The sequence below is a fragment of the Electrophorus electricus genome, chromosome 1 (assembly GCF_013358815.1).
Source record: "Electrophorus electricus isolate fEleEle1 chromosome 1, fEleEle1.pri, whole genome shotgun sequence".
NCBI classification, from domain to species: Eukaryota; Metazoa; Chordata; class Actinopteri; order Gymnotiformes; family Gymnotidae; genus Electrophorus; species Electrophorus electricus.
Genome location: NC_049535.1, coordinates 5,442,762 through 5,463,885, shown reverse-complemented (window position 1 = coordinate 5,463,885; position 21,124 = coordinate 5,442,762). Strand labels below are relative to the sequence as shown.

At 39.5% G+C, this 21,124-nt stretch overlaps 1 long non-coding RNA gene across 1 annotated transcript; it reads right to left on the bottom strand.

Moving 5' to 3' along the window:
* Positions 1 to 423: 423 nt before the first annotated feature.
* Positions 424 to 15,467, bottom strand: LOC113573949. Its single transcript, XR_003410267.2, has 4 exons — positions 15,297 to 15,467; positions 13,003 to 13,067; positions 11,082 to 11,348; positions 424 to 1,174 (listed from the first exon to the last, which is right to left on the bottom strand). It is a non-coding gene; the product is annotated as an uncharacterized LOC113573949 (long non-coding RNA).
* Positions 15,468 to 21,124: the final 5,657 nt, after the last annotated feature.

Here is a 21,124-nt window from a genome sequence, read left to right as displayed (position 1 = left end):
CTCTTCAGGACAAATTAAATATCTGTCACTTTTTAAAATTTTTGTTCATTCATCACAAAAAACAGCCTATTTTATGTGACATGAACATTACTAGCAGATCATTCTTGCATATCCAGGGTGCTAGTATGAGAGTTAGTAGCTGTCTGCTCACTGCTGTTCCCACTGTTAGCCATACTGCTATCTCTGTTGCACCCTTAGAGATAGCCATTGCCATGGGGTTACCCATAGTTGGTGAAATGTTCATTTAATTTTGATGCAATCATGCTAGAGTAGGTGTAGGCAAGTTGCTGAATAAGAAAATTGTGTGCCTTAATGTACTTTGTGAAATATATACTAAGGATGCCCAATGCGTCAAGCTATAACCATAGCACTGAGTTCTGCAAAAGCTGAGCTGGTTATGGAAATAACCACTTGGCTCATATATATCAGTTTCATATTGAGCAAGTTTATTGACTCCATTTCATACATCACTGAATAAAGTATCAAGCACAAATCACACTGCTAAACAGGAGAAGAACCAGAGAAGTTATAGCTTTTCATTTTTTTCTTCAGTGCATGTGTCAGAATAATATCCTGATTATTAAGCAAAAAGCACCATTTCCTGTCGAGCTGAAATTCCTCAGTGAAAAGGCAAGTTGTAATGGATATAATTTTCATCATGGAATGACATACATTTCATTTAGTCGCAAAGACATTAAAAGCACATTTAAAATGGGGGAATATAAATGACTGGTGCATTCATTAATACTGTACAGTACAGTCTATTAATAGATGCAAACTACTCTTTCACTGTAAACAGTTCACACATTAAGGCACATTCTTATCTGCTAGTATTCTGGGCAGACTGAACAGATCATAAAATACCTTGTACCTTACGGATACAATATACAGCTTAGAACAAAATAGTTTATAGTTTAGAAGGTACAGAGTGTATAAAATATACTATTTTATACAGATTGTTCATGGAACTAAACAATATTTTGCCAGCATTTGAATTGTTTTTAATGACCTCTATTAATTAGTGAGGATCTGTCATTAGCTATCAGAAACTGGAATGGCTTTTCCATTTGTTTCCTAATTCAAAACATTGGACGATGATGTATTGATTCTGAAACCAGATATAATGGCATTGATTTCCAATCAGCTGGGTGTCATCATTGACAGGAGTCTGGTTCTAGAAAAAACAAAACAAAGAATGACACAGAATGAGCAATCATTTTTACAGTTTTATACTCCAGATAGCAACCGTTACCCATCTATATTGGGATCACAGAAACTTGAATTCCTTGTAAACACCACAAGCCAACACTTGAGATTCTGAACAAAATCAGTAGTATTTTGTTAAAAAGCACACAAGACAAAATTCACATTTTTAAACATTTGAACATTGCATTTCTACATCACAAAACCCTTTATGTTTGTGCTGTAACCCCACAACTAAAGTCTAACTAACCCTGCAACAAAAGCCTAAGCACCTCTAACTTAACCAAAGAAAATGCCTGATTAGTGTGTTACGTCAGCACTTGTGGCTATGGAATGACAACCCCGCAATCGGTTTTCTGTCTAGTTCTAGACTGACGCAGTGAGTTTCCCAGAGCATCGGGCTGCAACAGGAAGAGCTGCTCTCTGATCGGAAGAGGAACATGTGCAGGACATGACATGCAGTTGTCCCCAGAATGAATACACTCTCTCTCAGAGAAGACTTCAGACTTCATGAGTCGTGATGCGTGGGTGGTGACTGATGAATTTGTGTAATGCACGAAAAGCTTCCTCCTCTTTTAAGAAAATACTGATAATGTGTGTTGACAGTGGTAAATTGGGGAATATGACACAGCAAGAAATAGAATGTCAATGCATACTTTACTCAAAAATGAAAGTTTGGAGTTTGTTGGGAGAGCAAGATTGAAAAATATGTACATGTTTCAGCTCAGTTTGAATAATCTATTTTCAGGTGTGAATTTGCGTTTATAGTTCATGCATCTCATCTAGTCTTCTTTGAAAAAAAGATTGTGAATATTATATAACATTCAGATAAATAAAGCTACATTGTAAATAAACTGCAAACTTCTCACATTGTACCCTCTTGCACCATTCCTACATGAGATGATACTTTTAAGAATTTTTCGATATAGTTTTAATATTGTTTAGTATGGTCAATACATGTCCCATCTGCCAAAATGGCAGAACTCATACTGCATGAGAAGAACAATTTATTTATTTACAGTTCCTTCCTGTTTGCTTCACAAAGTCATAAAAATCCCTGCCACACCTCATCATTCTTACAATTTGTGCACGAGTACTGTGTAGTGGTGCCATTACCAATTTTTCCAAATTATATGTAGAGGGGCTTCTGGACAATTTAATCCCTCCAGGAGACTTTTTCTGTTAATTTTCACCCTCTCCCTTCATTGAAGCACCCTTTCTCTTTCTCTGCCTCCACAATGTGGGGTTTTCTTTTTCTTTTTTTATGTTCCCTCATATCGTTTTTTTCCCCTCCCCAGCTCCCACCCCCAAGCCCTCAGACAGCATGCAGCTTATGCAAATCATTGGCCTTTTATTCTCAGTACTCGTCCTCCAACTTGAATGAGACCTCAAGAAAACACACACACACACTGTTGTGGGTGGACAACACCACAACATTCTCTTTCTCAAAAACATTCTTGCCAGCTGCTGAGCATGCACACATACACCTGGCTAGCCTTGGGTGCTAAGTGCTAATCTGTTACACTATCAACAAATAACACCCTCACTGTAAATACACAAAAGCCAATCAGAGAGCAGGAGCAGTTCACCACATCTCCATGCCCTGTGGACATGCAAAATGCTCAATTAGTCTGCTATGTTCATTACACACTAACAGCAAAAATTATTTGCATTAAGAAAAAGAAAGTACTTTCACAAAATATACCTATGTACATCTTTTTTGAGATCATAGTCTTTTATTCTCAAATAATGCAGTAATTTGTGTTCAGTTTAGTCCCTGCTTTTGGAATCTGAGGAGGAGCCTGAGGTCAATACTAATTTCTATAGCTTTGTCACCACATCAAACGACGACCTCTCCATCAGCCTCCAGTCAAACTCATGTAACATCAATGGCGTGGATCTCATTAATATAAACATTTAGAAAAAGCTAAGCATCCTCCCAAAACACACAGACTGGCCACTGGCAAACAGAGGAAAGACAGAAAATGCAGGAATCTCTGACAGGCATGGGGTATCTAATAGTCTCTGAGCTCCACTGTGTTTCTAAGAGCCAATCAGGCATATTATAAAAGTGAACTTGCAGGAGGGGGAGTTGGTGTGTGTGTGTGGAGGGGACTGAGTGGATGGAGGTAGACTAGACACTTAATGCTGGGGGGTGGGGGGGGGGCTGTTTACCAAAGTCACTGAGAGACAGAGAGAGGAAGGGAGGGCCTGATGAATATAAAGTGCTCGTTGCAACTGACATTCCCAGGCTCTGAAATACACACACACACACACACACACACACACACACACACACACACACACATTCTGTGTGGTTTTGCCCAGCTGCTAGGGGTAGTGCGTGTGTGTGTGTGTGTGTGTGTGTGTGTGTCTGTGTGTGTGTGTGTGCGTGTGTAGAGGTGGGTGATGGGGTTACCAGCCTGACTTCCCTCACACACTTTGACAGGCCGTCCTTTTCACCAGTGCATTGCTGGGTAGACCAGGCCCCTCTCCCTTAGCAACTGCACAGAGTTGAGAGCCCCCCAGACAGCCACCAAGACGACGTGGATGGAGGTGGGAGGGGGAGATATGGGGGGAGGACAAGTTCGTGCAGTTGGATGAAGTACCAGTCTGGCTTGCTGTGACTAGACTTCCCTGCAAGGCAGTGAACTTGAACTTGACTCTGACGCGGACTCTCAAGGATCTCTACACAGTGTTGAAACAATTGTATTTATTTGCATATAATTTAAGGCTTCTTTGTAAATATAATGAGAACTGGTTTCTAAAGTAGCAGGTTGTGTTCCTGTAATAAATTTCTGGTAGTGATGGTTACAGGAAAATAACCTGTTCTTATTTTCTGATAACAGAGACATGGTCTTTAGTTTGATATTTGTCACTGCATTTATTGTTACATTTCTTGATAATTCTTTTTGAAATCGTTGTCTCCCTCAGATAATGCAGTGACTGATGTGCAATTTAGTTCTTGTTTTAAAAATTTGAGCAGGAGTTAAAGGTCAACTCTAATTTATATGGCTTTATCACTTTGTAACATTCCAGAACATCTCAATCAGCCTCTAGTCAGACTGATCAAAAGTCCACCTAATGGGGCTAATTAATATGAAGACAGAGAGAAAAGAAATGTATATTAAAGAGAACAAAGACTTTTTAAAATGACAGGATGGCAGGGAAAAGATTTAGGTTATATTATAAAATTTTTTGCTTCAAAATGTCAACCTCGTTATATATCTGTATTGGTGGGGAGAATTTAAAGTGAAAGATCTGATTAATGATTTTATAATTGAATGGACCTGATTACAATGGACATTTACACCTTTAACATTTTTATAGAACAATCCGCCTAATTTCTAAATACACTACATAGTATGTAGCATGTATAACTACAGTCAGCCTCCAGTAACATAGAAAGTCAACAGGCATTTCAGTTCTTTTAACCAGTTCTGTTCCTACAGTAATGTTCCTGATGGAACCTTACAGCACAGTCATGCTAAATTCAAAATACACTAATATGTAGCTGCCATGGCTGGTGTCCGCCACACAGAACAGAGTGTGTGCGGTGACCAGGGATAACCAAGAACCAGGAGAGAGCTCCCACGCAGCCTCTCTGTCTAGTGAGGTTCTTTTTGCTGCCTGTTATTCCCTAAGCCCAAGTCATGTTCAGGAATCCCCCAGGCTTTTGATGGCCAATCGGACAGGGAGTGGGTCAAAGAAAGGGGGCAAAGCCATATCAAAGCTCCCCTGTAGTCGATACACAGCTGAGAACAACCCTTCTCGGGATAATCGTGTTTATCCTGAGATTAAGACAGTGAATCCGCAGCCAAGGTAAGCCACATGGGAGAAAAATGGACCTCAACAATAAAACTCACAGTGCTCATAAATGATTCTCAGAAATGGCTCAACAAGAGCACGTGGACATATCACTGTCACAGCCACGAGTCATGAGGAGAGATTCTAATATTGTCTGTGGTATTTTTACCACAACAATATTCTGTGATGTGTATCTAGAGTGCATATTCAAAAAGTGACGACTTATTAAATCTTAAATCATATGTCATATCAAGCATAAATGAAGACACAGAAATACAGCAGCCATATTGAGGTACCCAGTAACACAATAACACTTACTTTGGCTTAGTTTGGTTAGTGTCAGCTTGTCATTTCCATCTTGTCATTTTCAACATGAATCAAAGCAGAAATGAAAGCAGATTTGCCCATTTACAGTAACCATGTACTAGATATTAGAATTCTTCATTTAAATATATTTTAATTAAGAAAGGTAAAGTATATTCTAAGGTACAGATAAACTATATGATAACCTAAATGTTCTAAATACGGCATATTCTGAGTGAACAAGAACTGTGATGCTTTTTGATAGAGGACATGAAGGATGACGTGAAGTGGGGGCAGGACGCAGGGGGTTGGTGTCTAGAAACACAGTACGTATGCCAGACAAATATTCCCACATAGTCAACTCCCATAAGTCTCTGCTATTAGCATGCCAGCTGCAGCATCTGCCACATGGGGCCAAAGGCAGGGCCAGACAGTAAGACCCCTCCCCCCTCCACACACAGCGGAACACAGCACCCATAACCCCTCGGTGCACACTCGTGGGTCTCCACCACGGCTGCTCTCACCACCCGCATGCTAGCCCTAGGCACCACGCGGCTGGAGTCAGCGCGTTCATCCGACCACACCGGGCCTCGTTCACCACATAATCCTGTGCTTTCAAGGGGAGTGAGCATGAAGGCACAGGTGCTAACGCGGTTTGGGTTTCTGTCTTGCAGTATCTCTGTCAGTGTGTCGCTCTCCCTCCACTGAGATTTTCCTGTCTGCGGGCACCTTCCCCCCACCCCACCCCCTGTTTCTGCCCTCAGTTTTTCATTGTTTCCTAGTGAAATACTGTCCCAGCTCCTGGTGTAAACTTTCACTCTCTTTCTCTGTGGTTCCGGGTATCACCGCCTCCATTTTACTGAGTAATATATTGTAATGGAGCTTTAATTAATTGCTCGCCCAACTGCTGTGCCCTCGCAGAAGGGGGAAGAGTGACAAACTGTCTGTTCAGGACTGGACTGTTAATCTTTTGCTGGATCTCACATTCGGAAGCACGATTTATTGCAATTTCTGTTAGTCATGGCATGTGCACTGAATAAAGTATTGCTATTCCCTATCTAATTTCTTGCATGCCAGTTAATGCCAGCTGCTGTTTACATCACATTACACACACTGTGGAATAGAAATGAGTGAACGTGGGAAGTCTCTGGACCGCCGCCGAGACATACATACAAGAGCATGCACACAACGTGACGGTATGCCCTGCAAGAACTGTAAGCCTTCCACACAGCAGAGCAAATTCTTCACCATTGCATCCACGCAGTGTAAAGACATCGCCCTACATTACGGTGCACATGCACGCCAACGTGCAGATGGTTGCGAAATCCCTGCTGCTTCTCCACATCAACACAGACAAACACACATGCGCCAGTGTGGGCACCAGTGCACTTCTACACACACACACACACACACACACACACACACACACACACAGACACACACACATACACAGACACACACACACACACAGAGGGGAGAAAAGGGCTCCCTCATTTTTTTTCCTCAGGGATAGTCTCTCAGGGTTCGGGTGCTAATTTAGGCATCTGGCTCTGTCTGAGTCTGAGCATCTTTCCCAGTCTTGTGCCTCCTCTGTCTCTCACACCCTGTCTATGCTGACAATGGTGGGAAAAGGGGGTACTGTGGAGCCACGTCGAGAGCCCCCCCCCGACCCCCCACCCCAACAATACTGCCATTGTAGTGGAGAGAGAAAGATCAGAATAATAATGCAGCATCGTCCCAACAGTTTACCAACACACTGCCCAGTACTGCACGTCTCTCCTGTGCGCTTCAGCCAACCTTATACCGCAGTACGAGGGCAGCTGGAGGGCACCGTGTGACCAGGAGAGTGTGTTTGTCGTGACATTTAAGTTGAGACCTGGAATCATTGACTCTCTTGACACCCCCCCCACACACACAACATTACACATATAAGATACTCTTATAAGATAATCAATCCCCATATGAGTTATTTTAAAGCTCTGTTTACTTAATTCACAAAATGGAAATTACATCTATACCTACAAGTCCACCCCTACCACTGTTTACTGCATAAAACTATTCTCGGGAAGAACCCCTGTAGCATTGACCTCTACTATGTCTCTAAGATCTTCAGAGATCACAAGTCAGTCCAAAATAATTCATTACTCAGTTTTATATGTGCATATTTTTAAAACATAGAACACTAGTGAGCTGATTCAGTTCACTTAATGAACACTTTGAATACACCTAAATGAAAACAAAGGCTCTGCACAGTTAAAAAGACAAGACGCAGTCCAGGTGGCTCTTTAAGTAGTCACCTACAGCCCAGCAACATTCAGAACACTGTTGTAGTCAGAACAACAATATGAATGCTCAGTTCACACAGAAAGAAACAAAAACCACTGCCTTTGTATGTGAAATAGTGAAAAATCTTGAAAAAGGCTCTAAAAAAGGCACAGCTTCTGTAGATTATTTTCTTGATTCCATGCCATTATGAGATATGTATTCTTTCGGAAAAAAAAAAACAAAAACAAAACACACACACACACACACACACACACACACACACACACACACACACACACACACACACACAGATACACACACATTACCCACAGGATACAGATATATTTTACATTGGTGAAAACTATAGCAGTTAGCATTAAACCACAGTAACAATGCTCATTTTGAATTGTGATTTGCATATAGAAAACTGGAAAAATCTGGTATAGGATTGGCACTGTGCCAAGTGGCATAATTAACACTTTTTGCCTGTGCTCCACAGCAGTCACATTATGCTCTGACAAACATCCACTCCCCCTGCCAGTGTCCTTATTCTCTCTCTCTCTCTCTCTCTCTCTCTCTCTCTCTCTCTCTCTCTCTCACTCTCACTCTCACTCTCTCCCACTCTCTCTCGCTCCCCTACTCATTCTTCAATATGCAAAATATCGTTTGCAGAATAAATTCACAAGTAAAGTACATTTTTTTTACTGCTATCACATTCAGATACTGTGCAGGCATACCTTATCTTTGTGTGAGCTACTGCACAGTTCTATAAACCCGTCTTACACAGGCTCTAAAGGTCTTACATGAAGCTCTAATAAGAGATGCAAAGTGAAGAGCAGACCCCTCCCCCTCCTAGGGAGACACACTCCCTAATTAGAAAACAGCTATTAAAGGCACAGATCCCTCGTTTCTGCAAGGTGTTTTGTCCGCAGACAAAGCTGAAAACAAATGTGCAGTGTTGTGTCAAGTACAGGCCTGCAGAACCACAATTCAAATCCCACAGAGGTACAGAGGAAGATTCTAAAACATTCCATTTATTCTGCGTTTGTGTTTGTAGTTACATGCAAATATTTTAATGTTGCCAAAACACAATGATGCTATTTTGAGTCTGAGGTTTGTGTTGAATAGGTTCACTGCTGAATCTTGATCCTCTTGTGTAGGCCTAGGGGAGGTTCTGAACTGCATAACCATCTCTTATTTACACGTATGACTTTTTTAGAACATGTTGTGCTATGCTGGTGTATAATGCATTCGATTGGGCATTCTAACAGTCTCTTGTGCATTTACACCTATTATGGACACACTGTAGCCTATTCACACAGTCTACCACCGGGTGCACTTACGCTTCCCAACCTGCTTGCTAAATCTGTGTGCTCCTCGACGTCTGTGACATTACTGTTACAAAGGCGGCTCATTTTGTTCTTATTTATCCGTACATGTATACCCATAACGCATAATTTTAAAGACCCTCAACGCAAACGTGCGAAATGCTCGTTTAAAGTTGACAGACAAAACGGCGCGGCGTGACGCCTCGGTCTGAACTAAAATGATGCTGCGCCTTTAATTGGGGGCTCGGTCCTCTCTGTTCGTTCCTATGCAATTATGTTAATATGCGGATCTAGTCTTTTTCATTAACACGCAGCGGTTGTATCATTGTTTCTTTCTTTTTAAACCCTGCTACACGAAGCGAACAGCAGTGATTCTACGTTAATTCATGTTCTCTAATAGATTCGATATTGGCAAACCGTTTGTGAAATTGATTATATATATATATATATATATATATATATATATATATATATATATATATATATATATATATATATATATATAGTGACTTTCATATGCATACTCATTTGAATCAGCTGTTTAAAGATTAGCCGTATGGTAAGGTAATCGTTGATTGCGGTGTTTTTTGGGGAATAACGAGACCATATTAGACAGACAAGGTCCAGCGTTCAGTAAGTATGCAAATGTTTATTTCTATTCAGATACAGAATATTTTAATGTCTTTAATAATTAATAGCTACATGACGCATTCGTTTGTTCATTCGACATTGCATTGATCCTGCATATTTAAATCCTCATTCGTCATGTTAATTTTGCTTAAAATCTCAGACCGATTTATCATCAGGAAATAAACATTCTTATGTTGACCCCTCCCACGCCAGCATTTAAAGTATTAAAACAGACAAATGGTAATGTTTGCATTCCACCAGCAATCGAAGTGAGGACGGTAGTGACCCTTTAATGCCACATATTATGATATGCCATCCCATTTTCAAGACAATACATGCTGCTCTGTGCAGTTTGGAGGCCTATCTGAAACCCTCTCTCTTTTCCCATCACCTGGTGAATGGAACCCCAATCAAGCTCTTAGCCATACATCCTCCTTTTAAACTGCATGCAGGAAAAAAAAAAAAATCTTTGAGTGAGGCCAATTACACTGTATTCACAGTCTGGCCGTGGATGTTCCATGTCTGCTAGTGTTAAAAGACAGTAGCATTTGAATGCTCTAACAGCGGCCTTGAAACCATTGCACTATATTTATGAATGTGGTCAGAATGTGCACCTCCTCGTTTTGTACTCCATTAATAAAGAGTAAAAACTAAGGCTCTTCAATAATGGGGCCAAGAGCACTTCACCAGGGGTTCACTCTGGTTCACAGGTCAGGAAGATACCAGGGCATATCAATGACTTAACTGAATGATGAAAGCAACGTAATTATCTATTATGATTTTTTAAGAGTAGCTTTAATTGTCATCAAAATGGATAAAGAAAGCTTTTTCTTCGTATTTAAAAGAAGTGACCTTTTTTTCTGATATGACATTTGTCTTATACACATTTTGCTTTTTTCCTTTATGGTTTTGGTAAACTAACCTAGGTTGATTGTAGATAAATATACTTAATTATGAAACTCATAGAGTTAAAATTACTTCATGTATCCATCACATAACCATAACCATCACACGATCCTTGCATTAAAAATAACTGTAAGCATAATTTCATAGTTTGTTGAAAATTAGACAGACAATGTGTTTGTGTGTTGTGGTGTTGGGATATATACGCTAGTATGTGCATATGTGTGGCATGTGTGAGTATAGATTGCTCTTTGTGTGTGAATAGTACATGTTCAGACTACAATAATGGGTTGAAGAAAACTGCTCTGGTGAAGACCTGTCAGAGGCAACTCTTATATCCAATGAATACATGGTAACAACCAACATGGTCATTGCTCAAGGTGCACCAAAGGCAAGAAAAAATAATGCAATGTAGCCCACCAGCACGTTCTGACCGTGTCGAAAGGAATATGCATCAAGCTCCCCTCCATATAATTGCTCCCCCCACCCCAACCCCACCGCATTTGCATTTGGAATGACCTGTCAGGGTAATTGGCACGATGGGCACAGCCAATGGAGAGATAAAAGTGAGCTCAGAGCTTTGCCCTGAACTATGAATAATGGCCAATGCTCAGCCTAATAGAGGCAATGATGCAAACCTACCTCATGCCAACACAGCCATTTTAGGAAACAAGCAGGCAGCTTCTCCATCAAGATGGCTTCCCATCCTCACAGCCCCCTCGTTCAGGGCTCCAATCTTCCAGCATCTGGGGGGTGTGGGGGAGCAACCGTGGCAACTGGCAGCCTCTTTGTCCCCACTGGCACACAAGCTGCCTCTAGCTCGTCAGTTTTTTTTTTCCCTTCTCTCCCCAGCCCCCCTCTCTGGGGGCATGCGTGGCACCAAACGTTTCCGCTGATGGTGGGAGGAGGCTGGTGGAAGGAGGACAAGAGTTGACCATTATTTTCTATTCTTTCATTTGGGTGGTTGTGCCATTTTTTTTTCTCTGTTGTGCTCCATCAAGGCAGTGTGAATGGCCTGGCAGCCGCTATGGGGGAAACAAGAAAGTAAAGCCCAATTTTAAAAAGAAGCCCCCTTTTATCACTGCCAAAGTAGATGTCATGGCAACTACTGTATAATCTGTCTTTAGAGACAAAGAAAAAAAATCAAGGAAAAAAATAACTGTAATTCCTTTGTATTCAGTGCAAAGCAGCTTCACCATAAAAAAAAAAAAAAACTTCACGTGCTTGGTTTCACCAAATCGTCCTAGTGTAATATCTACTGGTCTGATAAGTAGATTGTGTTGCTCTAATCCTAAATGTAATGATATGGATTTGGCAAAGCCAGATTTTTTTCTTACTTCTTGTATATATTTGCATGGTTTACATGGCAGTTGCAGCACACGTGTACTAAATCAGCTTCACGATCAATTGCCCCTTCCCCCCTTACCCCATAATTTCATCCTATAACCCTTATTCAATTTAGCTGGGTAACCAGTTTAGCTGGAAAAGATCATTGTTAATGAATGATGACAAAATTTCTTTGCTCGCATTAATTTTGCATAACAGTAATATGTAATATGATAGTGACCCATACATTTTTATCATTACGGAGACGGACATATAATTTCCTCTCTCTGATCATTTATCGTATTGAAGCTCTTGGGCCTAATGTCCTAGAGTCATTCTAACTATGCATTCTGAAGCATGCCAAAAGGCCTTTTGAATTCAGTCTCACTCTCTTTGATCTTATCTACGATTCATACAAAATATATTTTGTGACTTTAACATGGCATCACTGAGTTTTGTGCATTGGCTTCAGTTCTACATCATCTAAAAATGTGCCAGGCTCTAGATAGATGATAATAACTAACCTCATGTATTTTACATAAAACTACAAACTTCCATATTACATAATGTTTTGTGCAATAATCACTGGCATGGAACTAGAACAGATGGTCTCTTTCGGCTGTGACCTCTACACTGGAGCGAATGAGTCAAGACGCGCTAAGGCAAGATGGGAACCTGATTTTTTATTTTTGGGAAAATCTGGAAATTTGGCACAACCACTTATGGTGACATGTCAGGAGAGTGATTGTCATCATGGGAAGACAATGTGTGGATAGGTGCATGTCACATATGACAAAATGACATGAAATGGGACATGGCGTGCTCAGGAAACAGTGAATGACAGAGGTTGAGGAGACTGGGACCAGGTGCTGAAGTTGATGATTTCTTCCATGTTCCTCCCTGCCTGGCACAGCTGAGTGCCAAGCGGGATACGGGATGGCCCTCGAACCCACCCATGAACCCGCCTGATCAAGAGACAGATGCAATTGCATCTGGGTCAGGCGATCAATATCAGAAGCGATTTGCTGCTTTGGTATTCTCAGCTGCTCACTGGTAGGAGACACTGGGCATTTGAATGCTGTCAGGAGTGCTCAAAAAAAATTTCCCGTATCAGTACTGTAGTGTAGACCACCTGAAATATTTCAGAGGCAGTATTTTTGTGTTTCAGTAGCTGCACTGCTAATTTTCCACACAACAGCTACTTGCCTCAGTTATGATACATTTTGATTGTGCTTACCAGATGGTATTGCTTCAGTGTGTGGTCCTCCAGTCTCACACAAAGACACCACAGTCAGAATGGAGCTATAGGCCGGGTGGCAATAAGAACACAACGAACATTACATAACATTCGGGACATTCTAAACACATAATGTTTGAAAATAAAATTAGAAAAAAAAAGTGAGGGCAAGTTTAAGATCTTGTTTGCTGATTTCATAATGTCAGGTTTGAAAATGTCCTACAACGCATATATATATATATATATATATATATATATATATATATATATATATATATATATATATATGTGTGTGTGTATATATATATATATATATATATATATATATATATATATATATATATATATATATATATATATATATATATATAAATCTCCTGTAACGATTTTATTACTTCGCTGTCGCCAAAGACTATTATTTTACGTCTAATAAGTCCTGATGGTATAATGCTAACTTTCTGGTTGAGCCGCTAACTATGACTAACCACTAATGACACCGTGTAATTGACACACAGCGACGGCAGGCCTCGGCCAGTAAGCCTATGTGTTTGCTTCGCTATTGTGTTCGAAAGACATCATTAAACATTTTACAGAGAAACATTATTCCAATGTGATAGTCGCTGCAAGAATGAGACAGCAGCAGCGTTCAACCAAATGTAGTGATAAATATTACTATAATCATATGAATAAATGTAATTAAATAAGGTAATCTGTAAAATTAAATGCTTCCAACAGTTCTCGTGTGTGCGCTACCGTTTCTCCATAAATAGAATGGTTATATAGGTTACTGTGTATATAGGCTACTCTCGCTCACCGAGGTGTGTGTGTGTGTGTGTGTGTGTGTGTGTGTGTGTGAGAGAGAGAGAGAGAGAGAGAGAGAGACAGAGAGAGAGAGAGAGAGAGAGAGAGAGAGAGAGAGAGAGAGAGAGAGAGAGAGAGAGAGAGAGAGAGAGAGAGAGAGAGAGAGAGAGAGATATTTTGCGCGCGCAAAAGCCAGTCCAAAAGCCAACTTTGTCTTTAGTTGTGAAAAATCCACACTGGCCACTTCGGGCACAAATCCGTCTCATCGTGGGAAAACCTCGTGCAGGCCTTTCACAAGTCCTTCCGAATCCAACCAATTAGTTAGGACCCTGCTCGAGCCTTTGAGAACCACTACACGCCTATTGAGCGTCACCGTAGGCCTCACTGCTGCGAGTGATGCGCTGTAATATACACTGTTAGCCGAAAGAACGTGGTCGACGAATTTGGTAGCCTACTCGAAGTACAACAGCGGCAGTGGCCTTTTGAATTCTATATAGAGGCAATTAGGAAGGAGAAGTTGAGATAAGGTAGGCAAGACGATTGATTTGTTGCACGGAATATTCAATTAGGCTATGAACTTAAGTAAAGTAAATCACTATAAGTGAGAATGCTTTTGAATAATTTTATATCTCTTTATTCCTAAATCGTCCGTTTTTGTCACCTGTTGATAATGCAGGTAAAGCGCTGGTTCCTCACAGCACTGGAGTGTTGTGTTAAGATGTGAGTTGACGATGCGCTTTATGCTACGACGACTTTCTGATAAGCTTTCTGTTTGATTTTCTTTCTGTTGATTTTCTTTCTCTCTCTCTCTCTCTCTCTCTCTCTCTCTCTCTCTCTCTCTCTCTCTCTCTCTCAAACACATACACACACAGACACATACACGCTCACAGTGGTGTGTGTGTGTGTGTGTGTGTGTGTGTGTGCACGCAAAAAGTTTAAATCTATTTGCGATTATAAATGTAATTTCTGAGAAATTAGAACACATTTACTAACAAATAAGATAATGTCAACGCACAAAAGAACGAAACTTTTTTTTTCTGTTAGTTGCCTTTATAGTATTTCAAAAATAATGGTTATATAATCCACCCATCTAAAAACGCACAAGAAAAGGGAAAAAAGACAACTGCCAACTGAAGAGTTTAACGAACTTAAGGTGTCTGTGTATCATAGGTAACTATGAAATAAAAACTAACATTACAAAACTATGAAACAAAAAATATATTTTAGGTCGAAGGTGTAAAATTGATAATACGTTAAAGTTAGTCGTAGGTATTCGGTGTATACTAAATTATAATTATAGACATTATTATACCCATAGCTTAAAGATCTATAGAGTAGGTTTTAACAAGCACATATGAAACGCCAAGAACAGGATAAATCGTATTTTAATTGTGTAGGTTATTGCTGATAGCATACAATTAAAAGGTCTCATGAAACAAATTAAGCTTTATGACTGTAAAACGACTAAAACGTGGATACACAACGTTGCTTACCTGAAGGTAGATCCCCGAGCAGGTGCTCTTTGGATATGTTTGCATATAACTAGCGCAGTATAGGAGACCATTTCTACTTTCGGTTATCTAGCTTTATGACGGCAGACAAACACTCATACAGCTAGATAACCAAAGATAGCAACCGACCCCTTTCTCATGATATGAAACGAGGAACATCTCATAAAGTAGACCTGATAAACAAAGAAAATGTTAAAATGTAAGGAAAGCACCAAAATTAGGCAGTTTGTTTTAATGCACTCTAAACCCCTCTGTTTAGCTATGCACGCGCTAAGAAAATCCCCCATTGCTCATGTGCACATGTACGCGCATATTACTCCCATTTTATTCAACATCACGCGCGCGCCTACATCAACCCACATGCCCAAGCCTGGAACTGCAGTATTCGCTTTGAAGGCGAATGAAAAATGCCCCTTCAGTGTCGTCTTCGGTTAAGACCTGCTTTGAACCCCGGAGTTGTCATTCATTTTGCCCATTTAGACATGAATTGCCCCAGCCGTCTAATAACAACCACAACGATATTATTACTAATATAGGCCATTTCATCAGTGATGTTAGGCTCCAGGCGCTGTGCCTCTAGGCAACCTTTGGCAATCTATTCATCGTGCTTCCGTCACTATTTGCTTCCATAAACTGAAATGAATAAGTTCACGATAAACAAAGAAAACATCCAGTCGAACGGACGAAACAGAAGTCTTCTCAAGGCTAACAGTAGAACTCTGTCCTTTCAACCGAAATGCTTTTACAACAGATTTGCCTGAACTGAGTTATTTCCACATGGCTAATCAGTCTTCCTATCAGTTAAAGTAATAATTAGGCGGTTACAGCCCATACCACAAGGGACCCTATTCACTGTAAAAAAAAAATAATAATAATAATAAAAAAATGTAAAAAAAAGAAACAAAAAGAAAAGAAAAAGAAGTTTGTAACCAGCTAAGATGACTGGCTAATCATCATATGATTTTTCTATAAATTCTAACATTTTAAATAGCTTGTTTTACCCAACATCACGGGTCTTGTTACAGACTTAAATAGGTTTTACTATCTACAGCCGATCAATATTAGTTTTAAGGGTAACGAGTTTTAAAATCTATAGAAGAAAGCACTGATACAACTAACCTGGGCGGGTCTATTTTTTATCTTGCGCCTGTAAATTGGCAGTTGGAACCAACCCCCTAATCATCCCACGTTTCTTTGGAGCGCGCTGAGCGTGTGACGTCATATGGTTTAATTTATTTGTGACTACTTTGTTTACCTGTTGTGCTGCATCTAAATAATGAAACTTTTATAGTGCAAGTCAATACATAGGCTATTTGTGGCCCATTGGAGAGTAGATTGCAATAATTAGAGAACACAGCCTCAACCGTTCATTATCTTGTTAATACATTTATGTGTGATCATAACGAATTTGCACACTAGAGCAATTAATAAGCTATGGACAAGCAACAATGACTGGGTCTTTTTTATCCTAAAGAAATAGAAATGTAGTCTACTAAAGAACCAAAAAATAAAAATCCCATAACACATCTTGTCATATTCTGATCTCCAGGCTTTGGACATCTTTATTTAAATTCAGGATTATGTCACTTATTATTGAACAACATATCTGTAATGAATTCTGTGAAGGCCTGTACAGGTCGTGCATTGAACTTCTGAGCAGGTTTCCGCATCCTCGTGATCTGGTCGCACAGATTTATGGTAGCCTGTTGGCTTTGATTACACTGTATCACATCTTTGTTTCAATGTAACAACAACTGATATTATTTGAATGTATACAGATGACTACATTTGTTTTTCCAAGTTAACCACCCGTACGTTCTTTATCACCGAGTGATTGTCACTCTTCCATCGCATCTATTACCATATAATGTGGAATAAGAGAAAGCGCAAGGGAAAGCATCGTTACCATTTAGTGTGGCCTTGTCTGTTACATTACGGTTCACCAAAAGCAAATGTCTAACATGCATAACTTCGAGTGACAGACAGTTTAGTGACCATACGTAGGCTACCTCAAAATTAGCAAGTGATTACTATCCACAGAGCAAGTAGATCTAAATTTCATAAAAATAAGGGGGGAAAAATTAAAAAAACTTACTTTTCATCATGACGTGCGTATTCCTCTCTGAGATGCTCAGAATGCAGTGTTAAAGCGCTCGTGTAACGGGCACATTTAGATGTTCCGGTGTGTCTGGTGATGAAGATTATGCTGCTCAACTGTAATAACAGCGTACGCACAAATATTCTCTGCCAATAAATAAATAAATAAATAGTCATCGTCAATACAACCGGCCAGCGGGCATTTTCCTCTCAAAGTCCGTAGCTATTCATGCCTCGAATGCCGCCTCTTAAAAGATCCAGTGAAACTGGCAGTTTATTTCCAAGATGGGGAATTCTTCCCTTGAAATCTGGCTACAGCATTCGGCCAGGGTTATAATGCAGTTTACTTTATCTAACCTAACTTAAGTATAGGCTAATCTATCATTCACGCTGCAATCCGTCCTCTGCAGGGCTAGAGCACGCATCCATTGTGGTCCTCCGCGCATGCGATGCTCTCACTAGCTTCGAAGTCTCTAGTTTCAGTCTAAATGCCTCGTCTTCAGTCAGTCCTCTCCTGCAGTGACGTCACCGAAGCAGCAGGCTAGCGAACGACCAATCACAGAGATGCAGATGCGACGAGAGGATGGAGCGTTCTCTCTCTCTCTCTCTCTCTCTCTCTCTCTCTCTCTCTCTCTCTCTCTCTCTCTCTCCGCGTCTGGTAGCGACTGTCTGTTCGCGTGCACTAAGAAATGATGTAGCCCCGGTGTATGCAATAAACCAAAACTCGATTGGCTAGTTGTTGTATCCTATCTTTATGAACCTTTATGGTGTTTGGTGTTGTTGATTAAGACAAATCCATGGGAAAATATGCAGTGTAAATTGTACGTTTACAAATACTATATTTCATAAATAGTTGTTTTTCATTCCACCTGTTGTCTTAAGGGGAAAATCTATATTTGACCGTATACCAGCCATTACCGAACAAGCTCTAGCCTAAGTAAGATATGATCTCTTTTTTATAGTCAAGTACGTTATGCCATATGTATAAAGAAGTATGTCTCTCATATATATATATATATATATATATATATATATATATATATATATATATATATATATATATATATATATATATATATATAAATATAAGAAGTATAATTCGAAAAAGCAAGACTCTCCTTCAGCAATAAGATGATGTAGTCAGGCGTGAAACTTCATCTGTCTTTTGATTTCGTTTCTTTCTTGTGGTCAAATCACTGACCCCATAGATTTTAACTGTCTATTATTAACAATACTAATAGGCCTATATTTACTGCAAATATGAATAGTCTACTGTTAATACCCATAATCGCATAATGTACAAAATCACATTATTTTATTTATGCGTAGATTGTAGGTTTACAGAGAACTGCACGTAACTGAAAGATCTTACAGATGTCTACGCTTTATGCAGGCCTAATTCGAAATGTTAAACTTCTAACAAACTCGTGTAGGAGGGTATCGTCTTTCTTTTAAATAAAGGCAAATATGGATTTACTAAATGTTCTGTGGAACACCAATATCACCGAGCTTCATTTTAATTTTGAATAAATTCAGTATAGAAGCAGTGCTTATAGTATTCAGTGATAGCTAAGGATTGTCATGCATTCGCTGAAATTAATTTGGGCCACCCTACAGTTTAGTAGTAGGCACAGAGATGCCGTTTGGTGGCATACGTTTGATAAATGGAAGCCTAGACATTTATCTTTATTCAGTCTATTGAGAGTGCATGACATGTAGCTTAAAGTATCCAGTATAAATGTATGGTTTAAAGAATTGTAATAAGCAATTCTCTCTCTCTCTCTCTCGCTCTCTCTCTCTCTCTCTCTCTCTCTCTCTCTCTCTCTCTCACACACACACACACACACACACACACACACACACACACACACACACACACCATGCAGCTTTTTCTTTGGTTATATTTATTTGGCTGAATAAAAATGTTTTAGGACTAAAAATGAACGACAGCAAGGCTGACTGGACAGCCCGATAGCCACGTGGCAGAGGTTCTTGACCCCTTACTACTTTTTTTTTGATGATCAAGTGCTCCGTTTAAGGGTCCAGCCTCTCACTTTAGCATAGGTCATGCGGGTTAAGTGAAGGGCTTATTGTGTCTTTTGACGAACGTGTTTCAGTCTGGTTAGCCAGTTATCCTGTACTACACAGCAGCCTACTACTGCAGCCTACATGCTATATAGTTAAAACCATGTTTGGAAGTGCCGATTTCGCGGTTACGGCTAGTATTGACTCTCGTCTTGAATATTTTTTACCTGACCCAGGAAATGCACGAACAAATTCTCCTAGGCCAATACTAGGCTACTGGCACGAATAACAGCATGGGAATCTTGCACTGGGCGTTTGGTAAGTGATTTGCCCCAAAAGGTTCTAAAAGGCAGTTTACTCTTAAAAATCTTAATTGTCAGAAAAAGAAATTAGAAAAGAAAAAAAAAGAAAACAGTTCATGGTTTGGGTTAAAAATAAGTCTTTTATTCGAAATACACGTCTAAATTGTCTATAGGCTGGAGAGTAAGCTAATTTGCAATAATACGGGACATGGATTTATGAAACACTTACTACAATACTGACCTCTAGAGGCAAGGGTCTCCAAAAGTTTTTTCGTCAAACGCCGTTCTGCGAATTTAAATCTAACTGCTAAAAAATTAGGCTATGTAATTTCCATAGTGGTTTCTACATCTCCACCTTACATGAATCATTTTCCTTGTAGAACAAACAGCCTACTTAAACCATGGTCTGACCCATGATATAGCCTATATATTTAGACAAAACGAAATATAATCTTACATTTCCTAATTATTTGTTATCCAAGTTTCCCTCGCGTTTAAAGTGGACAGCTACAAACACCATTAAGAATACTAAGCAATGATTTTGTCTTTGTTTACTCCCACAGCAACAATTCAACTTTTTAAAATCAACATACATTTGTTGCTTAAGCTCTTCCGTGTGCTCTTCAGACCACACGCTTCCACATATTTAGACATTTGTTCTTCTATTAACGGAATGTTTATCTACTTGCTCTTAAAAATGATGGCTTTGTCTCAGTCAGTCTAAACCACTCAATATTTTTGCTATCGGCCTTGCAATGGAAATTGTGCGTTGCAAGACAATTGCATATTTTCATAGGCTTGCATTCTATGTTACTGCATGAAAAAAAAAACTTTTAGAACTGCGTTTATTAGTATGTAGGTAAAATGCAATACTCTACCAATTTACTGCGATTGTTTTCTTGATGCTTAAGAATACTTAAAGAAAGGTAATAGCAAACTAAAGTCATCTCTGATTTTCTACGCCGTTTTATCATCTCATAATTGTTTTAAACAATATAAGGACAATATAAGCAAAACACGCACGGTTCCTGGTTTATTTGAATGCAAATAATCTTCTTGGCTATAAAATATTTAGAATTTTTGTTTTCTCATTTTACCCATTGCATTTCTCTTGTCTCTGCACAATAATATACAGATACACGAGGCAAGTCTGATTAATAATAAGACATACTAAAAATAGAGTTTGTTCATTACAAATCGTCACTAAATTTGTTTTATTTGATATGCGCGGGTTGTTCAATTATAATGATCTAGTGTGATATTACATTTGCTAATAAAACATCGATTTTGCCGACATTAAAACGAATAAATAGCCTATATCTCGAGTACAATTTAATATAGCAGTTACGGGTGTAACGACGTTAAGTTAAAAAATAAACCTCCATA